At 52.8% G+C, this 12,044-nt stretch overlaps 1 protein-coding gene across 5 annotated transcripts in view; it reads right to left on the bottom strand.

Annotated features, from left to right (window-relative positions):
• The window catches only part of Fbln2 (fibulin 2), a 79,280-nt gene that overhangs the window by 50,975 nt on the left and 16,261 nt on the right, over positions 1 to 12,044 (bottom strand). For 2 of the 5 annotated variants that reach the window (XM_034511541.2, XM_034511542.2), the window contains exon 1: positions 8,164 to 8,277. The exons of 1 other annotated variant lie outside the window; for it this stretch is intronic. The gene's annotated coding sequence lies outside the window, so the exon portion shown is untranslated. Of the gene's footprint in view, positions 1 to 2,493; positions 2,718 to 8,120; positions 8,278 to 12,044 lie in introns of those variants that run through there. 2 more of the 5 variants (XM_076940120.1, XM_076940119.1) reach the window with 2 other exon arrangements.

The raw sequence follows: 12,044 nt of genomic DNA, 5'->3' as shown, positions 1-12,044 counted from the left end.
ACTATGTGACAAGATAGGGAGGGCCACTCAGGGGCTGGGTCAAGCTCTCACCTGCCCTGGCTCTCTCTGAATTGTCTTTCCTTTTTATTCGAAGCCTTTTTGGGAGAAACATGAAGATTAGTTCTAGGGCCATGTTTGTGTAGCCACACAGGTGATGGGCTCTGGCTCACCTGGCCACTTCCCACCTTTTCTGAGTAAGAGCCAGCTCTCCAACTCTGGATGTCCAGCATAGCCACTCCCCTCTCCCCAGACCATAGAGCCTTCTGGGTTCTTCTGTGACTGACTGGCTCTCTGCACCCATCTTCCTTAGCTGCCAACACAGCTGAACAGAGATGCCAGCCAAAGGAGAGAGCAGCTGGTTTCTCTACAGCTCCCAAGGGCCTTTGCCAAGTAACAATTATTGGCACATACCTGGAATTTGGGTATTAAGATTGCCAGAGAAGCAGGTAGTGTGCTAAACCCAGCAAGATCTGGTCCCAGCCCTGGTACAACCACCAGGCCGAGGATCTGAGAAACCCTACCCTACCTCCCATCCTGCCAAGAGTCCACCACTGCTGAGGCAGAGACAAGGGATCGGGACCAAACTGTATGTTCCTGAAGATGGGGCTCAAAGGGAAACACAACCCACGGGTGCAAGGCATGAAAGCAGGTGCCCCAGTGCCCCAGAGATACTCCCCTGCACCATCACTGTGGTCCTGTGAGGGTTGCAAGGTAGTATGGAGGCTGAAGAACCCAGTGACTCATTCCACAGGCAACTGCACTCACATGCACACATACAGGGACACTCGTAAATAAAATTAAAATAAAAGGGAGTGCTTGTCTACATAAATAAAATTAAAATAAAAGGGAGTGCTTGTCTATGGGTACAAGTGATTATGGGGGGTGTTCCTGTGTGTTTTCTTGTGTGCATATGTGTGTGTGCATGTCAGGGACTGGAGTGTACTGGCAGGTTGTGTTAAGAAGACATTCTATATGTTGAGATCACATCTCTCAATGCCCTGATCCTCGGGTCTCAGGAGAACTTCCCCTTTGGTTATCTACCTTTCTGTATGTTCTACACTGTGTGTTCTCTCTCTCTCTCTCTCTCTCTCTCTCTCTCTCTCTCTCTCTCTCTCACTCACTCTTTCCCTCCCTCTCTCCCTTCTTCCTTCTCTCTCTTTCTCTCTCTCCTGCGCTCCCTCTCTCCCCTTCCCCTCCTACCTCTTTTTCCCTCTTCCTTTTCCATCCCCTCCCTCACCACCTCCCTGGCTCATCTCACTGACCAGTTCTCACAATATAGGTCAGACCCAAGGGAAACAGTAGGGAGTGTGCAGGGCTCTCAGGGGCTCCATACTGCATGTTTTTCTGATGTGATTTTAGGTTGAGAGGACCCTAAAGCCAGAACTTTCTAGATTTTCTGAATGCTCTCTTAGATAAAAGTTAGGGCTAAGCATTCAGGCTGGGGGGGGTCACAGGTAGGGGACAATGGACTCTGGGGGCACCAAGGAGCATGAGGCCAAAGATCAACTTGACAATGACACCTCAGCAACCAGAAGAGAGAAGCCACCATTCAGTGCCGCCCACCTGCCTCGAGTGTGTTAGGGGCGGGGCATGCAGATTATGACCATCCTTCTATCTCCAAAAGCCTCTGGGAGGAGGCTGTCACTCAACCCATTCCCCAGATGGAGACTCTGAGGCTCGGAGAGATATCCTGTGACTAAAGTCAAAGGCAAGTAGCCAGCATTTTTCCACACATCCCACACACTACCCAGCCCTCTTCACACTTCAGAGCCTCTTTCTACACACAAGCCATTCTTGAGCCCAAAGGTCAGCAGAGCCAAGAGTGCTGTTCTCTCCTCAGAGATGAGGCAGCTGAGGCCCAATGGGATGAGAGACCTTGGAGGATCAAGCCTGACACAAGCAATGTCCTCCTGTGGATGCAACACACGGTGCTCAGTGCCCCAGCCCCCACCTCCTGAGGCTCCCACCATCCCCTTGGCCTCTGCCCAGTACTGGTGGGTGGCACCATTTCCTTGCCAGCTGGAAGACATGGGTGGGGACCCTGGCCAGGGACAATACAGTCAGGCTCCCACCCCGAGGAAGGAAGCAACCTTCCCCTAGACCTGCACTTTCTCTGCAACAATCAGTCCTCATGCAGAGGCATTTCTGTACCGTTTCCAGGTTACAGTAACTTAGAAGACAATGGCTGTAAATGACGCACAGCTTGACCCTCAAGGGGCCCTGGGAAAAGACAAGCCAAAAGGAGGCGGGTAGCACCCACCACTGAGGACATGGAGAAGAACAGAGCTGGCTCTGGCCCACTTCTCCTCTCTAGTATGACTGCCGACAGTCATGTTCTCTCAGAGCCTTGGTCTACCTGCCCTGTCACCTCAGACTTCTGGCCTTGTCCCTCCATGTTCAAAGTATTCTCAAATGCCTGTCACTAGCCCTTTGCCCATCTCTGGGGAGTTCTTTATTCCCAGGGTCCTCCCTTCTCATGATCAAACTACTCACCAAGAGAAACAAGACTTTCTCAGGGCCTCAGTCTCTCATTCTTTCTTCCCATGGAAGTGATGGTTGCACCCTGTCCAGGAAGGTCTCCAGCTCCCTGGGGCTCGTCTGGATGTGGCTGTCCCATGAAGTGGCCTCCAAGACCTCTGAACTCCCTGCACTCTCCTCCAAATTGGCTGTGTACATAGGTAGAGTGTGCTGCAGCCCCCAGCCCTCAAGACTGCCACAAGAGATGTCTTGTCTTCCTCGGTGTACCGGCTTCATTTGGCAAGAAAACGTGGGGAGATAACACATGAGCCCCAACTCCAGCAAGCACCTCCCTGGGCATTTGCACAAAATGCCCTCTCAACACTCAGCCATCCCTAAGTGTGGCCAATCAGTTTTCACTTCTCCCATTGAGGCCGACATTCCACAATCTCCATTTACCCCATCAGTGTGCAGAGCCACCCTGGCAACAACTGTAGTAGGGGTAGGAGATAACCTGATGAGGGAGAGGAGACAACCCAGATGTCACCTCCAGCTTGCTCTCCTCATCACAGCCGTGGGGATCTTGCACCTCAACCAGACCTCTCCCTGATCCATCAGAGTCCCCTAGCAGTGTGGCCTCTAGTGGCCAGCTCCACCTGCATCAATAACTATCCACTTCCATAATCCTCAGTCATGGGGCTGGCAGAGGTCTCATTCTGTAGCTGGTTCTGGTCACTTGCTCTTGACAGGTACTACCTTCTGGCAGTAATACCCAGGGTGGGGTCCCTAATGTTGAGTCCCTGTCCTAGGTATTCTCACCCACCCATCTGCTCACAGGGACATGTGTACTAGTCTGCCTCCCATCCCTGTCTCCCACCAGATCAAGCTCTGTGATGTGGAAGAAGTGGCCTGGGTTCACTGGGCTATCCTCAGCACTCTGAAGCATTGACATACAGTGGGTGCGCAGGAAGCACCTGCTGCGTGAAGGCACTGCAGTGCCCAGTTTTCAGTTAGGAAACCCAGGCTCAGAAGCTGAGTGAGGCCACGAGCCTGAAGAAGCACAATATTTGGGGAGCAGAGCCGTGAACCTCATAGGAGGTCAAGAGGGATTTTCTTTCTACACCAGCCTCTCCCTGTGCAAGAGTGGGGTCTGAGCTGCCCCCCTGGGCTGAGCGATATGCCTAAGACCAAGTGAGGACATGGGCTTCCAACCAAATGCCAAATGCCCATTCTAGCCCTCGAGGATTAAACAGGAGTGCACACCCCAGGAAAGGAGGCAAGAGGAAAGGGGGAGGGAAAGAGGGGGGAATTTCCTTTTGCTCATTGGCTAGACTTTGCAAAGCATGACTTTGGCACCATACAATGTAATCACCATGGAAACTTTCACAGGTCGTGCCAGGGAGAAGTCCATCTGTTCATGGAGGTCACGAACACAGGGATGTGAATAGCAACTCTACTTGTCTCCCAACACTTCACAAGCGAACACACACTCACTGGTGGTTTTCAGCTTTGTGTAGTTTGGAGGTCTATTTTCTGTGTCACTAGGGGTCGCTCCCAAGGCCTGTGCTCTCTACCCATAGGCTCTGCTACTGATAATACCAACCAACCTCTCCCATATGTTCTGAGCCGACAACACTGACAAGGCCCCAAACCTCAAATGTAACAAGGCATACAGTGGGAAGTCTCACCTCCCTTGCACTGTCCCTCCCAGGTGGGCACAAGTCATACCTCTTCCCTGGGGTAGTGGCTGCTGTTCGTGCAGGCCTGAGTGAATATGTATTCTGATCTGACAAAAGGCAGCTCAGCTATACAAGTGGCACCTCCTCCTCTTCTTCCAGCAGACCTTCTAAATCTTTCCACATAGCCTACCCTCTAATTTTCACAGCTATATAATATGCCACAAAAGACTATGCTGGCCTCTGACCAGCTCATGTCACAGGAAGCTTAGTGATCCCTGCCAAACCTGGCTCCCCATTCGCGTGCATTTTTTCAACATGAGACCTGCCCTGACCCACCAGGCCTGGCTCTAAAGAGGGCTCGGTCGTCACATAGTACCATTCTGTAGAGGCATGAAGCCTCTGGAGCCTGCACACATCCAGAGCATCTTCACATGGGCCTGCATCTTGGGGCTTTCTGGTTCAAAACTTCCAGGAACTTCCGGGGCTTGCTGACACACTCCTTTAATTGGAACACTGAGAAGGCAGAAGAAGGGAGATCTCTGGGAGTCTGAGGTTAACCTGGTCTACATAGTGAGTTGAGGACAGCCAGAACTACATAGCAAGATCCAGTCTCAAGAAGCAAAATAAAGCAAACAAAAAACTTCTAGGAGATTTCAAACTCCCTGCTGTACACCCTGCATCTTCTCTGTTCCTACTGTCCTCTTCCCACAAAAGCTCCACCTCCTCCCTTTTTCTCCCACACTAGCACCAAGGAGAATCTTCCCTGGGCCCCTTGCACTAGCTGTCACTATTGTTCATATCTCAGTTTAGAAATCCCTCCTCAAAGGGCTCCTTAAGCTCACCCCTAAGCCTAGGCTACAGGATAAGGGCTAGACCAGCCCTCCAGCCTTTGCATAGCAAGATAGCCTTTGTTCTGTTTCAAAACAAAACAACCAAATACACACACACACACACACACACACACACACACACACACACAAGTCCACCTAGCCATATGCCTAGCTGTCTTTCCTTCTTTCCACAGTATGTTCCTATCTGAATCCCACCCCACCCTGCCCCACCTCCTCCAGTTAGAAAATCAGCTGCATGGTAACGTGCACAGCATCTGCTTCACCCACCCTGTCTCCCACCAGATCAAGCTCTGTGATGTGGAAGAAGTGGCCTGGGTTCACTGGGCTATCCTCAGCACTCTGAAGCATTGACATACAGTGGGTGCGCAGGAAGCACCATGAGCTCTGCATCTGTACCTGGCCAGGACAAAACGCTAGACAGTCATCCCCATCTCTGCTTCTTCACTGTAAGCTCATGAGCACTGGAAAATGCCAGAAATCTCTACTGTACAAAAGAAAAGACTGAGGCGCAGAGAATAGGGTGGGGGTGGGGGGCAGAGCAGGGCCCCACCCCTAGACTACCTCCCTAGCTGGAAATCTCCAAGAAGCACCAAGGAGAGGCCAGTGAGTGGCTGCTCCTTCCTCATGTCCCCTGAGCCATGGACAGGCAACCACATGTCACAGGGGTGCCTGGCATACCTACGATCAGCCTCATGCAGAAGATGAGCATGGAAGACCACAGAAATTTCAGCTTGGAATAACACAGTGGCCACCATAACCTGAGCCACCCACCCATCAAGCAGCTGCCTGCAGGAACATGAGCTTGGCCTGCGTGGTATCCTGAGTCCCTCTCTGTGTGGCATTTCGCTTGCCAAGGCCAGCTAGGGAAATAAGAAAAAAAAAATATTCACAGCCTAGCTTCCAAATATAAGGCACAAGGCCAGCAGATGTCCAAGAGGCCGCACCTGAGTGGTGCCATGGAAGTATTTCGACTTTGTGATCTCCACTTGAGGGCCACAGGAGTCACAGCAAAGGGGGCTGTGACTCTCATCAGACATCAAAGGATCACATGGGCCAGGCTGTGTGTGATCTTACTCCTGAGCCTTGGGTTCTGCTCCATTATGATTCAAAGGAGCAATCTCCTTGCCTTAGTCATGCCAGGAGCGTTAATTGAGCACCTACTGTGTGCCAGCTGTAGACGAGACTCGGGAAACTCCAGAGTCACTGACATCCAGGTCTCTGTTTCTCAGAATTCAGTACTGGATGGGCAGAGAGCTTTGTTCCAGGGTGTGAAAAGGCCTCCTTTGCTTGCTGAATTATTTCGGAGCCTCCCTTCTCCAGTCAGGAGAACCAGTATGGCGTCACGAAGTGGCTCTTAGGATAATAAGGAAAATGCTATGCGAGGCCTGTCAGGTCCACCAGAGCTCTGGCATTCCTCCTATGGGGACAGCAGGGCATCAACCCCACAGACCAGCACAAAATGTCTATCTCATCACCAGGATACTCTGTAAACATGAGTACTGGACACTCCCACCTTTGTAGTGACCAAGGTCCTAAATGGTAGAAGGCTTACTTAAGGCATGGCACAGCCTAGCCTAGGCTCACCCTTGAGACAGCAATGGATTTAAAGGGCCACAGGTCTTCAAAGGCCAGACAAGAGCCCAAAAGGAAGGCCTGGTAGAGACTGCAACCAAAGGTGCTCCTGGCCCATCCCTAAGGGAGGCAGCCGGCAGTGCTGGTTGAAGCACACCACAAAAGCAGATGAATCCTGACCCTCCAGTGCTTGCGTTTTTCAAGAAAAGACGGAAATCCGGACTTTTCTGTGAAAGCTGCCAGTTAGTAAATGCTGGCAGCTAATTAAATTTTTAAAAACAATAATAGCATACCGAGAGCCAAGCAAAACATGCAGAGCTAGTCACAGCCGGGGCTGGCGGGTCTCTGCCTCCAGTCAGATGCTTTCTACATACTACATAGAGGAGTGGGCAGGAAGACAAGAGGGTACCCACCCTTGGCAACATCATCTCCCATCCTGCCTTTCCTCTTGGGGGTCCTGCGCGCGCGCGCACACACACACACACACACACACACACACACACACACACACACACACTTGGTACCTCTGGAAGGTGAGGCCCAGAGCTCCAGTCATTCTATCACAAATATGCATTAGTTCCATTCAGCGCCAAGCCCAGGGAGCTCTCTGCTGCCACCCACGTCACCCGGGCTGGCCTGAGGAGGGCCGGGTTCAGCACCCCCTGAGCAACAAGCACCCACACTACAAATTCCTTTTTGTCTCTCTGGCCTGACATAGAACACCTGCTGGCTCAGACAACTTCTGACTGGCCCAAGTGCCCATCACTGCCAAGCAGATGGGCAAGATCTCAGGACGGCTGAGGAAGAAGGGATGGACCCTTGCCTAGGAGACGGGGGGGGGGGGGGGGGGCACAGAGGGGGGCGGGGGTGAGGAAAGGGAGAAACAAGAGGTGGTGAGAAGCCAAGCCCACCCCTGAAGTCTCAGCCCCTTCTGGGCCCCCCAGGCCACTGCAAGAGTGAGCCAAGACTAACACCAGCAGCCACCTCCTTCTCCCTAGGCTGAGGCTCCCACTCAGCAGGAGAACCACAGATGCTAGGGACCATGACACTCTCTGTGCACCTGAGTGTGGGGCCCTCTGTGTTCAACACAGGCCTGTGTGGGAGATGTGTGTGAAATAGCCAATGGAGATAAGCATGGCGTTGAACCAACCGGCGTTGAACCAAACTTTCTATGGATGTCGAATGCACACGTGCTTAACACGGACACATTTGCATGTCTGAAGGATGCCTAAAACAGGCGAGTGTGTGTGTGTGAAAGCACGCACGTGCAGTGGGATGTGGGAGAGGTGAGCGTGCACAGCCCCTGCCATGAGAGATCCCGGACTGGGAGTTGGGGTGGCCTGTTCCTCTGCAGAGCTTGCAGTAACTTCTGCTAGCGTGAGTGCATGTGTGGCAGTTTGTGACTGCGGGTGGGGTGGTGCCAGACTGAGAGGCCCAGTCTTCCCCGCTGGGGGTTGGGGGGGAGAGGTTGAGGGGAGTGACCCTGGGAGACCCTGAAGGACAAGACTAGAGTATGGAGGGCCAGAGAGACACAGTCAGCGATCAAGAGAAAATGACCGACCTAGAGGGAGCGCGGCGTGAAGACCCGGAGGCTCCGTACTCACCGATGCTCTGTATTGAGCTGCGCCGCCGTCAGTCTGTCCGTGCGCCCGCCGTCGGTGAATCCAGAGCCCCGGTGGCGCGCGGCGCGGGGTGGAGAAGAGCGGGACAAGCCAGGCCTTGAGGCCCCGCCCCACAAGTCCCGCCTCAGGGCGGAGCCTCTATTTGGCTAAGACTTCGCCCAACCCTAGGCTCAACCCGCCCATATAGGAGCCCAGGAGCCAGGACTCTCCTGTCCAGGTCTCTGAGCCCCACTTTCCACTCTCCCTCTCAGTGCTCTGGCTACAATGAAACTCAGATATCTCAGTACTACGCCACTCTTTAGCTTCTCTTCCTGGACCCAGCACCCTGTGATGGCCAGACGTGCCCAGTCTCAAAGCTGCCCGGGGACAGGTCTGCAAAAACTAGGAGTGGGCACTTTCCCATCTCAGTTCTGCACCGTCTAGATTACCCTGCCCTTTCTTCTTCTCCTCCTCCTCCTCCTCCTCCTCCTCCTCCTCCTCCTCTTCATCTTCCTCCTCTTCATCTTCCTCCTCTTCCTCCTCCTCCTTCTCACTCTAATTTTGTTGCCTGTACCATGTTGTGGCTTAGCCAATACCCTTGACGTCTGTGGGTAGGGAGCTATGGAGAACCCTGTCACCCACAGCACAGTGCCTAAGAGGCAATCGGTACTCTGTAAGATACAAACTCAAAACATATCATTACTGGGCCCTTGGCTCCCTTCCCAGCAAATGAGGCAGGTATCCTAGTGTCTGGTCACCACTGTCTACTCTCAGCAGGCCCAGGGCCTGTGCATGGTAGAAAGCCAGCAGTAAACCTCACTGTCTGAGATCCAAGACTACAAACCACCTCCCATACCTGCCAGAGATGGATGCCCCTACAGTCACAGCCCGTCCTTCTAGGAGCAGCTGTGGCCCAAGAGTAAGACCTGTGGCCTAGAACAGGTGTGAGGCAGCCAAGAGCAAACAAAACAAAGAGAAGAGCGGTCATCCACCAAGGGTTACGTAGCTGAAGCCAGAAAGAGCCAGGGAATCACAGAGGAACCAGGATGGGATGTGGAGACCAGAGCTGAATGGAGAAGTCTGGCCCAGCCTGCCTCTGTGGGCCCTTCCCACAAATGCCTCTGTCAGGGCCTTTGTGTGTGCTGTTAACCTTTACCTGAACATCTCTACCCCAGGAGCCTAGGGCTGGCGCATCCTTGTTTTGAGATACAGCTAAAATATCCCCTCCCTGAGACCATATCAGAGCCCCTCTCTCCTACCGTTTGGCAGCCTTATCTCCCTGGCTACCTTTTTTGAGATTGGTTTATGATGTACAATTACTTAGCAGCTAAGACTCCTATCCCATGCAACTGTGTGTCCTTGGGCAAGTCACTGTGGGCAAGTCTCTTCCCTCTGAGGTTTGGCTTACTTCCTCAGCTGCAAACTAAACAATAGGCTATCAAGTCCCAGAGGGGTGTGCTCAGTAAATAGCATAGGAGAATAAAGAACAGATGAAATCCTTCCTTCTATGGCCAAGAGTAAAACTGCAGCAAGCATGGACCCTTTCCCCACTACAAGTCCCGGGTTGAGGGAGAGAAGGGAGGCAAGCAGCCAAAATTCAACCTCAGGCTGCAGACAAGGAGCCTGGGCCTGGCTGTCTTTCCACCAGATAACACAGAGGCTGTTTCCCACCTCTGTCATTTGAGCCAGAGTTGTGGCTGCCTCAAGAGCCTGCCAGGACTCTTATCAAGACAGGGTATGCATCACCCACCAGGAATTTGGGGCCGGGGCTTGGCTGACATAGAGTTGGAGGAAGTTATAGGCTGATAAGGTCCAGACAGAGTGCCATAGGGGGCAGAGGTGTTATTCACACCAGTGACGATCTCATGGCCTCCCTGGGCACTGAGGCGCCAAAGCCAGCAGGCATGGGGCTCACCTACACCACCTGGCCAACTGGACTGGGGAGAAAAGGCCCACAGTCTTTGGGGAAGGGGCCTGAATCTGTACCTGGCCACCCTGCCTCTTTGTCTCTCCTGCCCTTCCTTTAACTTTTCAGCCACAGTGCTGGAGGGAGCACCAATCTGCTGGCTCCCCAGCTGCAGGGAAGAAGAGGACAGTAGATGCCAGAGCCACCAAAGCTTTCCAGTGGGGAGTCTGCTGTCTCCCAGCCCAGATGAGGCTGCTAAGGCTTGAATACCCTTTGAAAGCCCTCAGGCTCCTGGGCCCTGAGTGTCCCTGAGGTTCCTGGGGAGGGGTGATCTAGAGGGTAAAATGTTGCAGCGATAGAATCTCCAGGAAGTGGGCCTGGTGGAGCGTGGCTAGTTTGTGGGGGCTCCACCCTCAGATGGGATTAATGAGTCTCTCTCAGACCCTGCTCAGTGAGACGTTGTTGTAAAGACCCAGCCTGCCTGCCCCCCACCCCCTCTGACTTCCCGTCTCGACATGTGATCTGTCCTTCTCACAGAGTTTCCGCCATGATGTGGTGCAGCCCAGGGGCCCTCCCCAGGATGCTGGCCCAGTAATCTCGGCTCTCCTAGACTCTAAGCTACATAAGACTCTTTTCTTCATACAGCAGCAGGAACTGAATGAAAATAACTTTCAAAGATGATGGCCAGAGACTTTTAAAGGCCAGTCCACACACTGAGGAGTGGTACGACCCTTCTCAATCCTGCTGTCCCACAAAGATGCTTGGCAGCATTACCCCAGACGGTGGTGTATGACAATGAACTGACTAATTCAGTACTTTATGTTTTTATCTGAAATACAGATGTCTATTCTGCCTAAATCCAGTTTTCCAGTGGGTTTAATCCCCAGGCACCTGATAGGTATAAGCAATTCTGGGCAGAAGGCTTTCCCAGCTTTGCCCCTTCCCAAAGAGAGGGGAGTCTGCAGGGAAAAAAAAAGGCCACCTGGAGCCCCCGAGGCTCTCCTCCTTCCTCCAGCCTTCTAGATGATGGTTCACCAGCACCTGGAATTCCTGCCTGTACATGTCCTTCCTGCCTCCTCCCCAGAGTGGCTGTACTACCAGCCTACATACCTCAGGCCTCAGGGATACATGGGCAAAAACTAGCATTTAACATGAGCAAGTCCTGGAATCAGAGAAACACAGTTAATTGTTTGGGCCAGACTCAGGCCCTCTCTGATCTGGATCCCCATGCCTCTAGCCCTTCATCCACCTACACCCCATCCTCAAGGTTAGAACTTGGTCTTCGACAGTGAGAAGCTGTTTTGCCTTCCTGGGAACGTCTCCACCTCTCTGCTTTCCAGCTCACCATGGATCCGTTCCACCCACCCAACCCTTTCCACCTGTGGCAGGAATTAGACCCCCTCCCCACTGTTTAGTGAAAATCCACCCACAGGAAGTTTGGATGGGCACAGGAGCCTGGCTAAGGTGGCATACCCTGCTGCCACAGCTACAAACCCTCTGGACCACTGGAGAGGAGCATGATATGACCAGCTCCAAGAAAGGACAAGCCTGCTCTTTCCTTTCACTTCTGGGTAGCTTGACACAGGCCATGCCCTACTAGGTAGCACAGATGGCCTCACCTGCCCTGGCCTTTTACTTGGAAATGCAGCAAAGCATAGGCCCCTTTGTTATAGCAGCCTGACCTGTACCTAACTAACTTAAGATATCTGCTAAGAAACCTAGATGCACCATGCTGCACACAGGAATCTCCCATGGGCTTAGGGGGAGCTAGGATGGGGTTTGTATTGCATGAAATGCATGCAATCTGCATTTCAGTTTTCTGCCCAGGTACATCCCCAGGTACTAGGGCCTCTGCAGAACCTTCCTGTCTCTCTTCTGGGCCCACATAATGCATTTGGACTGGGAGAATCCCCCACTTCCTGGCTGGGGCCTGCTAGAGGAGTCCATCCCCAGCTTCAGTGGCTAAATCAGGGAAGGG

Source organism: Arvicanthis niloticus, chromosome 9 (assembly GCF_011762505.2).
Source record: "Arvicanthis niloticus isolate mArvNil1 chromosome 9, mArvNil1.pat.X, whole genome shotgun sequence".
Classification (NCBI taxonomy): domain Eukaryota; kingdom Metazoa; phylum Chordata; class Mammalia; order Rodentia; family Muridae; genus Arvicanthis; species Arvicanthis niloticus.
This window is presented reverse-complemented; position numbering and strand designations above follow the sequence as displayed.